This window comes from Phyllopteryx taeniolatus, chromosome 12 (genome assembly GCF_024500385.1).
Source record: "Phyllopteryx taeniolatus isolate TA_2022b chromosome 12, UOR_Ptae_1.2, whole genome shotgun sequence".
In the NCBI taxonomy this organism is placed as follows: Eukaryota; Metazoa; Chordata; class Actinopteri; order Syngnathiformes; family Syngnathidae; genus Phyllopteryx; species Phyllopteryx taeniolatus.
In genome coordinates this window covers 16,787,278-16,803,876 of record NC_084513.1, presented here as the reverse complement: position 1 = coordinate 16,803,876, position 16,599 = coordinate 16,787,278, and the positions used below count along the sequence as shown (strand labels likewise).

At 39.9% G+C, this 16,599-nt stretch overlaps 1 protein-coding gene and 1 long non-coding RNA gene across 3 annotated transcripts in view; one reads left to right on the top strand and one right to left on the bottom strand.

The window, feature by feature from the left end:
• Positions 1-1,688, top strand: part of LOC133486634 (uncharacterized) — a 36,156-nt gene extending 34,468 nt beyond the window's left edge. For both annotated transcript variants that reach the window (XR_009791088.1, XR_009791087.1), the window contains one exon: positions 1,065-1,688. This is a non-coding gene — a long non-coding RNA (uncharacterized LOC133486634). The remainder of the gene's footprint in view (positions 1-1,064) is intronic.
• asic4a (acid-sensing (proton-gated) ion channel family member 4a) overlaps positions 1-16,599 on the bottom strand; it is an 85,926-nt gene that overhangs the window by 47,996 nt on the left and 21,331 nt on the right. The gene's annotated exons all lie outside the window — the stretch shown is intronic.

Sequence of the window (16,599 nt, the reverse complement as noted above, 5' to 3'; positions counted from 1 at the left end):
TGTTAACCTTCAGTTCATCAGGTGACACCTGCCTGTCTGTCGGAGACCTTCTTGGTCTGTCGTCAATCTGCTCCCGTCTGTTGCGGTGTCACACAAAATTCTCCCACAGCCAATCTGCACCTTGTCCAATCTCCCCTTGCACTCCATCAACCAGCGAAAAACTCTGCATTGGACGACCTCACCTTCACCCACCTCCAAAGCTCCCCACCCTCGATCATCCTGGTTAAAGGTCAGCGGACAAAGATTTAAAAGATTTTCTTGATAACTCTAGAACCCCTTTACAAACCACATCTGCCATTTTGAAGTGATTATATAGCAGATATATATCCTGTACGTGGAAATCCTCCGACGCCTCATAGTCCAACACGTTGCTCGCCATTGAGTATAAAGTGCAGCGCGCTGTGTTTGTCAATTGCAACATCACTTCTGGTAGCCCTTGTGGTGGATAGAGTAACCACACCCCGGTGTCTTGAGCTTCGGGTATATTCGGGGAGGACTCAATATGCATCATAAAAACCTAATTTTTAGCTAAACTATGGTTGAAAACCTACGTACTAAACTATGGTTGAAAACTTACGTGCTGGAAGTTACGTGCATGTATTACATAACATATAAAGAATGCAAATATGAATTTTAACTAACCCCATAACATCCTTGTCATCTGACCTTTAAACAGATTGGAGACAGGTGGACAACGAGTAGAAATGTGTGCGACCCTCATCACGCCTGCTTCCTTTTCCCCGCGGTATTGTAGCAGAGATAATACGCCATTGGAAACCTCACACTCATCATATTACACCATGCCCCATTTGATCCCACACACGATTTCACATTACATCTTTAATCTGTGTAAACAAAGTCAAAGGCCAACCGTGGCCTCTAAGGGCAACAGATGGAGGAACTATACAGGGGGAAGCATGGAACACGCTGCCTTAACCTTATCAGAGATTAGAGAGGATGTGGCGGTGTAACAAGGAGTCAGCATGTGTGTACGTTCCAGCAGGTGCTTTCTTTGTCCCGGTCTTGTATTCCCATATGCCTTTTTTGTGTATTTCCCACTGCAGCCTGTTCATCACGACACAGTGTGCGATGTTTAAAAAGGATGTTTTTAATCTGCACGAGTTCTCCCCATGATGTGATCTAGTGGACTGTGGACAAGGACAAAAGGAGCGGCCAAAACATTCATCTGAGAACAGTGCTTGGCAAGTTATTTCCCAAAATGTACATTTGTGGTTATGCTGATTTCAAAGTTTATTAGTTTATTACATTTTGGATTTATTAGTCTGTGAATTGTACTGCATTTAACAACTGCCTTGTGACTTACTTACTTTCACCAATGCAACTGCAGAATTCTAAAAGATGACACGAATGAATAATACAGCAATGGAATGGTGAAGCATGTGGTTTAGCATCACGGTCAGAAGGACCTGTGTTCAAATCTCATCTTGGATCCTTCTGTGTAGAGATAGTTTGTGTTAGAATTTTTGTTCTTCCCGTGCTGAAATGGATTTTCTCCGGTTGCTCCGCCCTACTCCCACGTTCCCAAAAAAATCCATATTAATTAATTGAATGTGTATCCATAGGTGTGAATGGTTATCTGCCTACATGTTCCCTGTGCTGGACAAGTGGCCAGTACAGCATACACGTCTCTCAGTCATTAATTTACCGTTTTGTGCTACCCTATACATATACTGTACATACTGTATATATGTGTAACAGAGGTGAGCAAAAAGTGCAGGGCGAGTATGTGAATCTCACTCCCTGTTGCCTCAATGCGGACACTGGCCGGTTGGCTGGCTGGCTTTTAGCCTAGCGGTTAGTGCACTGAGTTCTCTCGCATGTTGTACATTGAGAGACATCACAACACAAGTCAAAGCAAAAAAACAAAAAAAAAAAACTGGCAAACAACAGCTTTTGTCTCGAAAAAATGTGCAAGTCAGGTCAGTCCTAGCTCAACGCGCCACTGTATAATCAACATTGCCCAAACCCCTCCCCCCCAAAAAAACGTAGTAAAATGGTAGTAAATCCGGGGAAAAAAAGCAGGTTTTAGAATCAAAACCAAATGAATCCTTCATATAGCCATGCTTAAAAAATATGAACAGTTAGTACTGTGAGTAGTAAATAAAAAGTTAATATTTGAAAACGCTGGTTGAGCCGACTGAATGCATGCCACAATAATGCAGTCACAAAGCAGCGGCGGCAAAACAAATCTCATATCTCTTGTGAATTTACACGAAAGAATATAAATTAGGCAAAGACATTTTGACAAAACAGTTCACGATTGCGTTGGGGAAAAAGAATGAATAATGAATTAACGAAATAATTTCTCGAATGTCTGTTGCCAGCAACAGTGAGCTTTATGAGGAATAATGACCGTCAAGTTGATAACAAGCATCACAACAACGTGTGAATCATCAGCCATTATACCGCGCATGACTATTTTTTTCCTGCTGTTCTTTTTTTTTCGAATGTTACAAATTATTTCCCGAGACGATGCAAAGCTGATGATGTCTCACACTGATTTTCCTCTTTTGTCATGTGCTTGTCCAATTTTAAAGTGTGCTTATGTTGTTCTTGATTATTCATCTGATTTGCATGGGCATGTTCATAAGTGGTGCAGAATGTCCAGTCACCAATGCAAAGGAAAATGTCAGAAATTGCACATGAATGCTAAAAAGTGCTGCCAGTCTTCCAAAATACAAACTTAACAAAAGAATTGTCCTGCTTTTATGTTGCTCTCATCACAGTACATCACAAATAGAGATAAAGTGAAAGCTCTAAAGTCCAATGCCTGACAGTTCAAAATATAACCCACATTTTTGGGGAGGGATGAAAATGTGTGAAAATGAGAACCACTGAATTCTCTGAAAAACTGTATTTTGACAAAAGGGTACCAGTGATGGTGAAAAGAAAAAAAACAATAGTGATGATGAAATGGACCTTATAGCAGCGTAGCTCAGCGCTCCACATCTCTATCCTAGGTGCTTCATACAGGAGGCAAACCAGAAAAGTACACTATTTAAAAAAAATAGTTTTGGTGTTATATTTTGACAGCAGTTGACTTAATCTGTGTCCAAATGCTATTTAGAAGATTATCTTTACAGGAAACATAATATAGAACACAGACTTTTGCATGGCTTGTATTTAAATAATTGGGTCTCTGCGTGCCCATCAATCAAGTGTGAAATTAAACAACCAAGCAAGGCTGGGAGCGAGCCGTTCTGCACTTCCGTCCGACTGTGACGCAACAGTGAGTTAATTCACATAATGCGTATGAACTGCTGCCACCATGAGCAAAGATTTTTTGGTCACTTTCCATTTTCCTAGCCACTTTAGTTGAAATGCTCAGTCTCCACCAAACTCACCACTGGCTCAGAACTATAAGGGGTGAAAAAAAGTAGACTAATTTCAGCTAGGCAAGATATATGTTATGTGAAGTGTTATGTGAAAAGTGAATTTTTGATACTTCAGAAATTTCGAACAAAGCGTGTCAAAGACGTTACTGAAACCCCTGGGAACTGTTTTAAATTGGAAAAAAAAACCATACATGATACATTCGTAGAGCTGGAGTAGGATTAAGATCCGCTCAGTGTGCCCTTCACAAGAGTCTGAAGTCAGCTGGGAGACACTCCAATACTGGAGAACAGGATAAGATGTATAGAAAATGGATGGGTGGACAGATTTATTCAATGTATTTATTATTTCCTGTGAGGGTTCTAAATCCGCTGGCACGGTGTGAGACTGGTTAGAGCGTCTGCCTCACAGTTCTGAGGACCGGGGTTCAATCCTGTGTGGAGTTTGCATGTTCTCCCCGTGCCTGCGTGGGTTTTCTCCGGACACTCCGGTTTCCTCCACCATCCCAAAAACATGCATGGTAGGTTAATTGATTACTCTAAATTGCCCGTAGGTGTGAATGTGAGTGCAAATGGTTGTTTGTATGTGCCCAGCGATTGGCTGGCAACCAGTTCAGGCTGTACCCCGCCTCCTGGCCGATGATAGCTGGGATAGGCTCCAGCACGCCCGCGACACTAGTGAGGAGAAGCGGCTCAAAAAATGGATGGATGGAGGGTTCTAAATCCAAACAAATCAGAGGTCATCCGGCATCTCGGAAGGGATTTATTTGACCTTTCAGGTTTCGCTATCACCGCTCAGATAGCATGCAAATATGGCCACTAGTGGCACACTACAAGGAGGACAACATCAATAATAATTTGCTCTACATTACATTACTGCATTAGAGCCTGTAAATCTAATTTTACTTGTCTCATGTTAATAAACACACATTTACAAACTTGTAAGCAAGTCAAATTAATTTACAATGCACCTTTCACAGAGCACTTATACAAAGTACTTTTATGTATTTTATACATGTATGACTATAATCTATGTTATAGAATACAGTCGTATAAAATACAGAAACAACATTTTACAGTTAACACAAAAAACACTTCTGAAATTATGTCACAGTAGCGCAAAATCTTAAACGCAGCAAAAGACAGTCATCAATTATCACTGGGAAAACAATTTCCAAAGAGCCCAACCAGATAAGGGGGAGGAAAAAAAAAAACACTCTTGATGGGAAGGCTTGATGCAGAACTGCCTTGAGACATCAAGACAGTTTTATGCTTAGTTAGTAAAGGTCAGGCCAGCACATTGATGATGTGCCTATTATCTGTCTAAGCGGCAATCTGTTTCAAATTACCTCATTATGTTGATGACCAACTCAAGTGCACCCCTGGGCCTCGTGCGCTCCTCCTGAGACGCCGCTTATGCCCGGTCACGGCGTACCGGTGTCTTCATGTTAGAGAGGATGGAAACGGCGGGGCGTCATGCTACATAAATGTCTGCTAGACCATGGCATGTTATTAAGTTAAAGCCCCCCACGTCAGCCCGCCAGATCTCCTTATTGGAACCACAAACACCGGAGGCATCCTCATCCTTCACGGTGAGATGAGAGTCGTGCGCTGACATACATTTCCCCAAAAGTCAAATGACTGATCAGTATTTGTTTGGATTACTTTATAAAAGAGCATTTTATTCACAATTTAAAACAGTTCCCAGCTGTCTGAATAAAATATCTTTGACATTCTTCAGTATACTGACATTAAAATCCACTTGTCGCACTCAGTTTCAAATCACGCCGTTGCGAGGGCGCCGCTCTGTTTTACGCAAATGTCAAAAACAGCTTTCGTTACCATGACGATGGAGTCAGAACTAGGGCATACAATGAAGCCCCTGGCTCCTCAGTATTGCCAATTTAGCAATTTTGTTCCTATATTTATCAACCTTCACAACCTCTTGTGACTATTTTCCAAAAAAGCAACTGGTTACAAATCTAGTGACTTTTTTTGTGTGTTTTTGGAGACTTATGGTGAGTGAGACTCAAAGCGATGTTTACCTTCTGCGTGCCCACACTGCAAATGATTGGCACTTGCACAAAGCCGCCACGGCCTAATTTAACCATTGTGACATCACAATTGGGAAAGAACTCTTCTTAAGAGCTAATTCACAGAACACATTTTTTTTTTTTTAGAAATGGGCAGATTTACTCAGTGGTTGATTTTCACACTGCTACGCCAGCGACCCAACTATTTGTATAATACAAGCCATTAAAGTCAATATTAGTCAGAATTCGTCCCCTTTAATCAATGTTTTCTTTTTTTTTACAGCAGAGAGCGCAGAAAATCTTAATAAATGATGAAAGTTGTGGTAAAATAAGCAGCAAAATCTGTTATGATCATGACAAGACTGTCAAACACAACTAAATTCATCACTTTCCATAGAGATTGCTGTTCTTAGGCTTTGACAGTTATTTAGGCTACCGTAATTTCTCGTGTATAATGCGCACCCCCAAAGTTGACCTCAAAATTCTGGAAAACCCTTCTTCCAATGTATATTGCATTTTTACAATGCATGATTGTGCTTCTAGCCATATGATCAAAACATGAAGTATTATCTGTATTTTGTTAGTTTTTCAAAGAATTATTCTGAAGTTAAACACCTTATTTGAACACACAATACTTTCTTTTTATTTACTTGCTCTTATTTTGAAATTCACAGCCCTACTTTTATTTCGTAAATGAGAAAACACACAGTTGTGCTCATATGTTTGATTACCCAGGCAGGATTTGTAAGAAAACATGAAGGATCAGGCGAAACACATTTAATTTTATTGTAATGGCATTCAAATTAAACTGTCAAGCATTTCAGAAAAGCATTATCATTAATCAAAACATAACCATAAAGAAATTAATGATGGTTGTTCTTCAGTCATCAGTCGTATTAAAAAACAAAAACAAAATTACAATATTTCACAAATTCTCCCTGAGTATGTAAACAAATGAGCACAATTGTACATATATGCAGTCATATGTACCCTTGTCATATTGGAATGAAAGTGTAGTCTCGACCTTTTTCATAACCTCTAGGTGGCATGCTAGAATGAAAGTGTAAAACGTTTTCATAACCTCTAGGGGGTGATGGCATAGTGGAATGAAAGTGTACAGCTTTTTCATAACCTCTAGATGGCGGCATACATTGATAAATTGGAGAAAGTTTTTTTCCCATTCTCTCCTATACCTATGTATAATGCACACTATTTTTGGGGGGGGGTAAAAAAAATGCGCATTATACACGAGAAATTACGGTATTCACTGCTGACAGTATACATCCAAAGCATCATTTACAATAACACAGACAGCGTCGTGTTATTTTCAGAATAAACCAGAAAGGTGGAATCGGCTCCCTGAATGAAATGCAGCCTCATGTTGTGGGGAAAAGGCTCCATTGTTATGTAGACATAAAAGGCCAACTAAATGTGGTTTTAAGTTTTATTTTTCGGAAAGTGCAAAAAGCATTCTATTAATTCTTCAAAAAAGACGTCACAAACCCAGAAAGTTTTACTTCGACCAGCGGGAGCATTATGATGGTGAGTTTCATTCCAACTTAGAAAATAAATAAGGCAAAAATCTATTCAACCCAGCAAAAAACTATTTCTGCAAGTGTGTTAGATCTCAAGCTCAGAGTGACAAAAATTGTAGTGCATGAAGTCTAGTGAATGCTCTCATGCAGAACATGTAAGTGGCCACCTGAGCTGTTATTGATCAGGCCGAAGCACAGCAAAAGATCAGCTATTCACACAGTTTTGGCACATTTTAAAAGCAATCTCACCTTCCTGCTCAACCCACTGAGTTGTGCATTATTAAACTGTGGCGTGTGATGGGCCACGTGTAGCGATGATAACATTTGACAAATACCAACGAAAAGTCAAATCGAGCAGGCCGATTATATATATTCCAGTGATATTTCAACTGGCTAAAGAGTGACTTTCTCCCAGTGGATGTGAAGCAAACAGGTAATGTGTCTAGAATCTGCAATTAAACAATAGCCTTCATTTTAACAATCTGGGAAACAACCAGCTAATTCTACTATCATTAACCTCTGACTGACCCTCATTCAGCTTTACAATTCCCTGCGTCCCAAGAATTACGTCCACATTTAAATAACTCGGGTCAGCAATGCACAAACACCACATATACTGCATATGAGCTGAACTGACATGACTGCTATTGAATTTGCTTGAACTATCCCGACAAGGGGGCTTGATTTTGCTGTACTGTGCATGCAAGTGTTGCATATGCAATGCGATGTGAACCAAATCCACTATTTAGGCTCTTTGATGCAGAGAGGATCCCTTTGTTTCTTCACAGACCAATGCAATAAACACCAGTTGAACGCAAGGCAATCACATAGATAATATATTTAAAATGTATATTATATTTGTGGGCACCACGGTGCTATCGTGGTTAGCATGTTCACCTCACAGTTCCGAGGTTTTGTGGTTTGACTATCGGCTCCGGTCTTCCTGTGTGGAGTTAGCATGTTCTGCCAGTGCTTTCGTTGGTTTTGTTCAGCTTTCTCCCACGTAGCAAAATCATGCACGTCAGTGTCATTGAAGACTCGAAATTGGCCATTGGTGTGAATAAATATGAGTGTTAAAGTTGGTTTGTCTGTATTGTACGGGCCCTGCAACAACTGCCGACCAGTCCTGGGTGTACCCCGAACCCTAATGAGGCCAAGCGAGTTTATGGGTGTACACACCTTAGTACGAGTCCTCTGTACATTTTTATAAATGAGGCTGAAGGTGCACTAATGGCTAGTATATTATCAAATCCAAAGAAGAAAAAGAGCCCTCCCAGTGGCAAAAGAGTGGTTATCACAGAAAAAAGATTCCTGGTTCAATTCCAGCTTGGACAGTTAACAGCTGCCTTTTGGGGCCTTTCTGTGTGGGGTTTTTATGTTTTGCCCTTTCGGTTCACAACCTGCTTGCAAATGGTTATTGCCCTTAATGTGTGAAAGCTGATCAGTTGGCCGTGATTAACCCATTGCATGCACAGTGTGCTAATCAACCCACAGGCTTCCTCACACTGAATCTCATTTAACACCTGCTGTTGGCATCTTTGATCAGTGGCATGTTAGAAATCAATTTACAACTCACGATTGCTCTACATTTCATTGTTTAAACCGTTTTTTTACTTGAAGATGAGACAGCAAAATGAAAAATTGATATGTAGACACTTTTGTGAAATTCATAAAAAACAAAATCACACAGAGGCTCGATGTGGGAATAAAGCCACTCACAAACATGTGTGAGAGGAAACCGGAAGTGAGATGCACACATCTGAGAGGAAACAGGAAGTGAGATGCACACAATCTGATAGTACTGATCCCAAGTGGCTGCTTGACATGTTTACTACAATCACACTGTAAAACAATTCTATAACACATGAAATGTAATACATATCCAATAATCTGACCACTAAAAAAAAGCACACCATAAAACATCAGCTTCATGACTATCTCCCAACCCAATTCCCCTAGATAAAATACATAAATAAATAAATAAGTGGTGATAACATAACACTTTGAACCATGCATTATAGAAAATGTAATCCTAAAGTCCAACAATTGCCAATTAGCTATTGATCCTATTTATTATAACAAGCAACCAATCTCTCACTACTCACTGCTCATTGCTCAGTAGAACGGCATTTCTTCCTGAAGGGTTTCATCGTATGTCTGCCGTGTTTGAGATGTAGTACATTTATACTGTAGGTATGTAGCGTGTTAGAGTGACAAACATCTAATCTCCCTTCTTTCTTTTCTGCCATTCTGTCCTTTCCTCTTCGGTCACAGCGTGCAGGCTTTCTAACCATTTTTGGTTCAAATCAGCGATGCCCTTGGCGCTAATGGCCGAGTGAGTGACAGCTTGGTGACAGGAAACAAATGTGAGCCTTCGTTGTGCCGTCTGTCTGCAGAACCACTCACCAATGCTCACAGTCACCAAGTCCACTTTTCATTTACACACTGGTTTTCACGACTCGCACCCGTGGACCCCAACAACAGTGACTGGCTTCCCAGGCAGCATACATTAACCAGTTGCTAAGTCGCCAGGTAACCCATACCAATTTAGAGAACATGACCGGAAGGCCACCGTTTACCACAAAACCCACAGTCAGGGTTTCATGAAATAAAATGTACACATATCAGCCTTGCCCGACATAAGCTAAGGCATACACTCGAGTATCTGCGGCAAGGACATCTAAATAAAGCGCAATGTTTAGCTTGATTTAGCACAACTATTTACAATGAGTGTTGTAAAGCATGTTGAAAAGGAGCAGGGCTTTACCGTTGCTACAATAGCACAGCAGCATATTTAGAATATATTTATTATTTCCCACATTTCAACACGCAACATTGTAAGGTTTTTGTCTCGCTTACATTAGATTAAAAAAAATAAAATCCCTCTTAACGCTGCTCTTGTATTTGTTTATTTGTCGGTTGTCTGTAGATCATTAATACAATTGTATAAGTGTGAATATTGCTGCTGCCATATGCTTGTCAAAACAGGTAAACAAACTTTAATTGGTGGCATTCATACAAAATAATTGATACATTTCTTAAGAAGAAGAAGAAGTTGTAGAGTTGTTATTACTCTTAAAATAAGAATAAGGTCTTACTCTTCGGCTAGGACCTCAGGCAAACGAGTAATCCTGGCTTAATGTTAGCTGTAATTTTTTTAGGCGAAAAATAAAAATTTCCTACAAACAAGTCTTTGTCCCTTTTTTTCTTTTCTTTTAGAAATCCTTTGTTGCAGTGTGTGGATATTAGAGTGGAAATAATCAGCACCTCCTGGAGAAACCCCTCACGACTGGGAGGCTTTGATTCTCTTCCATGGGAGAAGACACCTCTGCCTTAGCTGAAGGTTTCTGTGATATACTTCATCTCACAAGCAGAACGGACATTAGGTGTGTGTTTGTGAGCGCGTGCATGTGTGTTGATGGACAGCAGTTTCAAGTAGAGCGAGGAAAAATGTAAAATGTTAAACCCAAATTATGCAGCGTGTGCGCATCGGAATTGTATAGTGTGATGGGCATACAGTCACTTTTTGGGGATCTACAAAAAGCATCTGGCCAGGATGTAAAATTGTGAATTTCATTACCTCTGTCAGCATTTTTTTTTTTTTTGGTAGTTACATGGAACTTGGAACAAGTTAGATCAGCAAACACGGCTGGCCTGCATTCTTCTGCGGTATGGTGGCTTGTGTGTGTGTGTGTTTTTTTTTGTTTTTGTTTTGTTTTTATAAATGGTGGGTTTGGGTTAATATTTTTCTACAAGTGTGTCAAAAAGTAAATATGCTTGCTCAAATATATATATTTTATATACTTGTAGAAATGTGTGTTGCTTTGTTTTGTTGTTGTATTTTTTTAACACAAACGCACCAGGACTGAAAATATTATTTTCTCCGATGACGTAAAAAAATAATAAGATATAAAATTCAATATGTGGCTACAAAAGTAAAACCGTTTGATTTGAATATTTCAGTATAGATTAGTTACTGGCTGAAACTATTTTTGGGCAATCCACCCTTTCAGTGAATAGACATTATTTTGAGAAACCAAAATAGAGTGGTGCCTTGAAATGGGGAAAACCTTTACCTGTTGAAATGAATGGAAATGCCATTAATCGATTAAAGGCTCCTCATGAAAAAAAAATAAATAAATAAATATTTGCTATGTGTTTTTTTTATAAGAAAAATAGCACTCTATAACATTGCATGTTGTAAAAACATACATAATGACATATAAGTATATCAATAGAATGCAAAAAAATGAAACAGTTTTTGCAACATGTTCTTTGCTTCACTTCACTGTAAATTGTGCTGTTCCTTCTGGTGTTCACGCCTTGGTGACCTGAAGGCGCCCAACTATTGCATTTCCCATTATGTTAGCATTAAGCTAGCAGATTTTACGGCAAAGTTAGGTGCTTGTTTTTAAGACAAAAGGTGTAATTATTTTTGTTTTATGTTTAGTTTGATAGGAAACTCCAACTGGGAGTGACAATCAACTGTTTTTTAAAAATTGTTCACTATCTGCCACACTGCTTTTTCCTGCGAGTTGAGTTCAAAGTCACCATACAGCGCTTGTATGTGATTGAAATTATTTGAGGTGGAAAAAGTCCAGTATACAATGCTCAACTGTATTTTGTATGTATCTTTCTATGGTTCCAATTCAACGTAGACAACAACGCGATACAATGTGATAGATTTAACAAGTTTCTGTCCTTGATTCAAACTGCCATTGTTGCTGTAAATCAGCCCATTTTCATTCTACACCAGCACCCTCATTCAAGACTAATGGACAAATGATCCCTTGTGGTGCAGCATCCTTTTCCATCTCACTGCCAATCATACACGACTCTTTCACAATCCTCTTTGCCATTGTCCCTTTTGGGTTAGCAAACAGAGGATACAGTTGCTACATAGCTCTTCAATGCAGTTTTATAAACTTTGTTTTAACTGTAAAGAAAGGTGTAATGTAATGATCATTTTGGAGGCTGTTGATGCTGTTTTTCTGTGCCTCATATCTGCGGACCAAAAGGCCGACTAGAAGCTGGACTGGTCGTACTCAAACACAGAGCATATATAGAGACAGACAACCGTTCACACTCGCATTCATACTTTTGGTCATTGAACAGGAATCCATCCCCAGCTGAGTGTGTAAAAGTCAGCCATGTGAATCCCTACATCACCAATAACAGGATGTATCCAAGTCATCAGACTGTACGTGTTGAGTCTGGTGGTTTATTTTGAATTTTGCCTGTTCCAACTAGCAACCAGCACCTGACGTTTTATTTATGCGACAACTGAAGAGTTATATTAAATATCAAGTACATTTAATTGTAAATAAAGGTTGTTTCATTTGTTTTACCTCTATGTATAATTTACAAACAAAGACCAGTGAGGAATTAAATAATTGATTTTCAGGGGGGGGTCACGGTTAGCACATCTGCCTCACAGTTCCGAAGACTGGGGTTCAAATCCCGGGCCTGCCTGTGTGGAGTTTGTATGTTCTCCCTGTGCCTGCGTGGGTTTTCTCCGGGTACTCAGGTTTCCTCCCACATCCCAAAAACATGCATGGTGGGTTGATTGAAGAGTCTAAATTGCCCTAAAGGTGTGAATGTGAGTGCGAATGGTTGTTTGTTTCTATGTGCCCTGCGATTGGCCGGCGACCGCTTCGGGGTGTAACCCGCCTCTCGCCCGAAGATAGGTGGGATAGGCTCCAGCACGCCCGTGACCCTCGTGAGGATAAGAAGAAAATGGATGGAGAGATGGATTTTCAAGGGGGGGGGGAACAACTTTCGTGTAATAAATTCCAATAACTGGGTTCAAATCCTGCCTTCCAAGTATTTCAATGAGAGCTGGGTTAAAAACAAACTTTATCTTATTGTCTTTGTTAGAGGTGTGTTTTAGCTTTTGTGTTAGTATGTATCTGATCTGTATCTTCAGTGTCTGCACTGCTGGCATGGTGTAATAAACCTCACAGAATATTACAATCATCAAACATTCACGTTCCGTCTCTGCTACGCCGCCCATTTTGTGAATAACTCAAACCATAACGGTCTTTATGAACGGAATATTACACAAGCGTTTGACAACGACACACGTTCCACGACATTGTCATTAAAACCCCAAATCGGAAAAACCTCAGCTGTTGCTCATTCAACAGGAGTGTCTCCTTAGTACTGCACCGCAAGTGATGTTGAGATCTGGTTAACATTCACATCATGAGCCTCTCGGCTGGTTTAAAAAAACAAAAAAATGGCAGCTCATTATAGATTACAATTTTTTGCTAGGGTAAAACGAATACATGAAATCTTCATTACCCACAAGGCAGGCAACAGGCGGAAGACACCTTCAGAATAATTTCTTTCTTCTCCAGGTTTATTGGTCAGATCAGACGCTCTCTACCATCCCCCTTTTTATTTACATGTTCCCGTGCCAGTCATGTCAGGGTCACTGCCTAATCACATTAGGGCTTGATCAAAGTTGCGAGAGCAAGCGGGAGAGCAGGAGAAGCACATTTCTCACAGTGTGGGGATTAAAGCTCCAGCACCATCCCAGGATCATCTGCACCGAGTCGTATCCCACAAGTCCCGAGGCTTCAGATGGCTAGTGGATGGTGGACAGGCTGCTGAACCTCTTGTAATCTGGAAGACAGACTACTAAGGGCAAAGCCAAACTCCATGTGCCCGGCGAGATAGATGACTGACTTGATAAAGACAAAAAAAAAAACATTAAAAAAAACATGCAGTACATGCAAGTAGATCACTGCAGCAAACGTGTCTGAGGTCGGTTATCATATGATCTCAACTTTGGGGCATCAGGAAACTGCAGGAGTAGTTCTCAGAAACACTTTCTCACCATTTCACACAATCTACTAGATTATGGCTCAAATGACAATAGGTGGATACAAATAGATGACTGATATCATGAGCATGCCTCAGTTTTATTATTTATATAGCAGCTGGCCTCCAGACATTGCATCTTTTTTATATCAATTGAAAACAATGGCCCGTGGCAACAAAGCCGCTCATTTAAACTTTCCGGTGGGTCGGAACAATGGGAATGTTTTCGTGCCAACATTCTTTTGTGTTCCCATGACACTAAGATTAAAACACAGTTGACAACAAACATTCTGACAGCTCCAAAGAAAGATTACAAAACAACTATTAACCATATCAGCAACAACGTCCAGAGCGCAGGAATCACATTCAAATGTTCACAAAAGACAAACAAAATTACACAGGCTACACTAGAAGATGCAAACCATTCATTAGCAAGAATAATAGGAGGGCCAAATTGGAATTAGCTGAAAGAGTACAGCGCCGAGACTTCAGACCTCAGTTTTATGGACTGATGAGAAAAAGATTAACCTTTACCAAAGTGATGAAAAGGCTAAATCTTCGAGAAAGGAACCCAAACACACAAACTCATCCGTGAAACTCTGTGGAGTCAACTAGCAGGTCATGCAGTTCTACTTATGACAGAAATCTAGTTGAGACTGTAACTACAGTGCCTCTGCTGGTTGGAGCCAAGTAGTGCACTAAATTTTGTCTCAAATACTTAATGGTTTCAAAAATGGCTCAATTAATTCTTCTAATCAATGTAAATAATTTTCATTATGATTATGAAATGAAACCTAAATGAAAACAAGAAAGCCTTACTTTATTGTTTTAAGATTACACTTTTGGTTTGTCTGCGACTGTTTACATGTGAGCAGCATCATCCATAATCAACTCCTACGCACAAAAATTCAGCTAAGACACCGTTCATGTTGTGTCCCTTCCCAGTTGAGCAGATAGCCTTATTCCAGTGAATTCATTTGTAAGATATTTCACTGAATCCAAACAAACCTAATAGCCAAATGTTGAGAACTAAGTGCTCCAATATGGATGGTTAATTTTAATTAAATTAATGTCACCGCCAGCTTAACCCTATTTCGTTGTGGTTCCGCTCTATATAGCAGGGCTGAACGTTAAAAGATAATGACAAATGAGTGTCTAAGTCAGTGAATTTGCAAGTATGCATGAAAAATCTAAAGAAATAGAGCGCCTGATTGAAATCAGGACTTGCATAGAGTGGGGGGATATATCTCTGAAAAACATTCTTATTAGAAATGATAAGAGGTATTTTTTGGCGGATAAGTTCTAGTTTACAGCCCTTCGGCAGTGAGCTAGAAAGTGAATATAAGACACGGGCCGCAGATCATGATGACAGGCCGGCGAGACGGCGTAGTCAAATTCACGGCCTGATTTCCTGCACTGCTCAAAGTGACACGAGAATCTTTATGATAGTGATCCACTTTGACGACAAACGGTAACAACATCGGAGTTTGAAAGCGATGATCAGCCAGCAGCAGTAAACACACTACTGACATTTTAATCAAAAATCCCAATGTGGGATCCATTCAGACGCATTTCACATCTCCAGGAATACAAAATATTGAACATGCCATGCAGGGCCTATGAGATCTGCATTGAAATACCAACATTAACCTTTTGTAAAAACTTGGCTACGACATTAACCAGCCATCCAATGCTGCAATGTGCCATTAAAACAGCTAAATTGCACTGATGTAGGGAGTCTGGCATTTCCAGACAATTCATATTTCATTCATATGTCATTTATAGTTCGCCTCTCACAGACTTTGAGGAAATCTCTGTGGAAGTATTTCATATGTATTTACAGTATGTCATTTCTTGTATGTAAGCAAATAACAGAGTGGTGTCAGTGTTTTTATTCTTATTAAAAAGATAAATCAACAAACCGGAGAAAATATTCAATATCAATTTCAATACCTAAAATCGGAATAATCTCTGATTTAGGGTTGGTATTTGTCTCCCCAGGCAGATGAATGCTACTGTTTTGTTGTTGTATCACCCTGCTGAATGTGCTCACTTATCCTTGGGAGGCACAATCAAAGGGAAATTCTCATGCCAAACATCGCACAGACTGGACACCAGCAGGAGACACTTTTGCTGGGGCCAATTTGTCTTTGAAGCAAACTGTCACCAAGTTTTTCCAGTGATGTATTCACGCGATTATACCAGCCTCCCTTTTTGTTATTGTTGAATTAGTATCCACATGGTGTTGAAGAAGGACATTGTATTCCGCAACGATGCAGTTGATGTAACAAGTCCTGTACGTCATTGTGAGCCAACGAAAGGGTAGTAAGCGGGGTACACGTAGTGATTTTTAACATATCCGACTGTGAGCTTTTCCGGTAAATACACTGTGATTGTACACTCTTCTCTTTGTCATTTTTACTGAGTAAGAATACAGGAGGGAGTAACAATCACAGAGTCCGTGAAGGATTTGCAGTTATGACTATTGACCAGGTTGAACATTTAAGATTGTCGGCCTCAACCATTTTCTGAGCAGATTTGGGGGGAAGAATAACTCTCAACACACACCACACCTCAGGATAATCTTACAAATATGACAATGATTAGAAAAAATAAATGCCTTTGCACTTATAATGTGGTCTATGTAATTATAACATCTTTTGTTCTAGCACGAAGATACGAAAGCAGACTGTATTCCTCTATTTTATGATCACTTTGCTGTGAAACAAGCAAGATTTCTGTGGTTGGGGGGCCGCCAGTTGCACGAGGCAGATGATAACTAACTGCCTGTTGATTTGTGTACATATGACCTTGCCTCAGGACAAATAGGTAGACACTTCTTAGAGCAGCCAT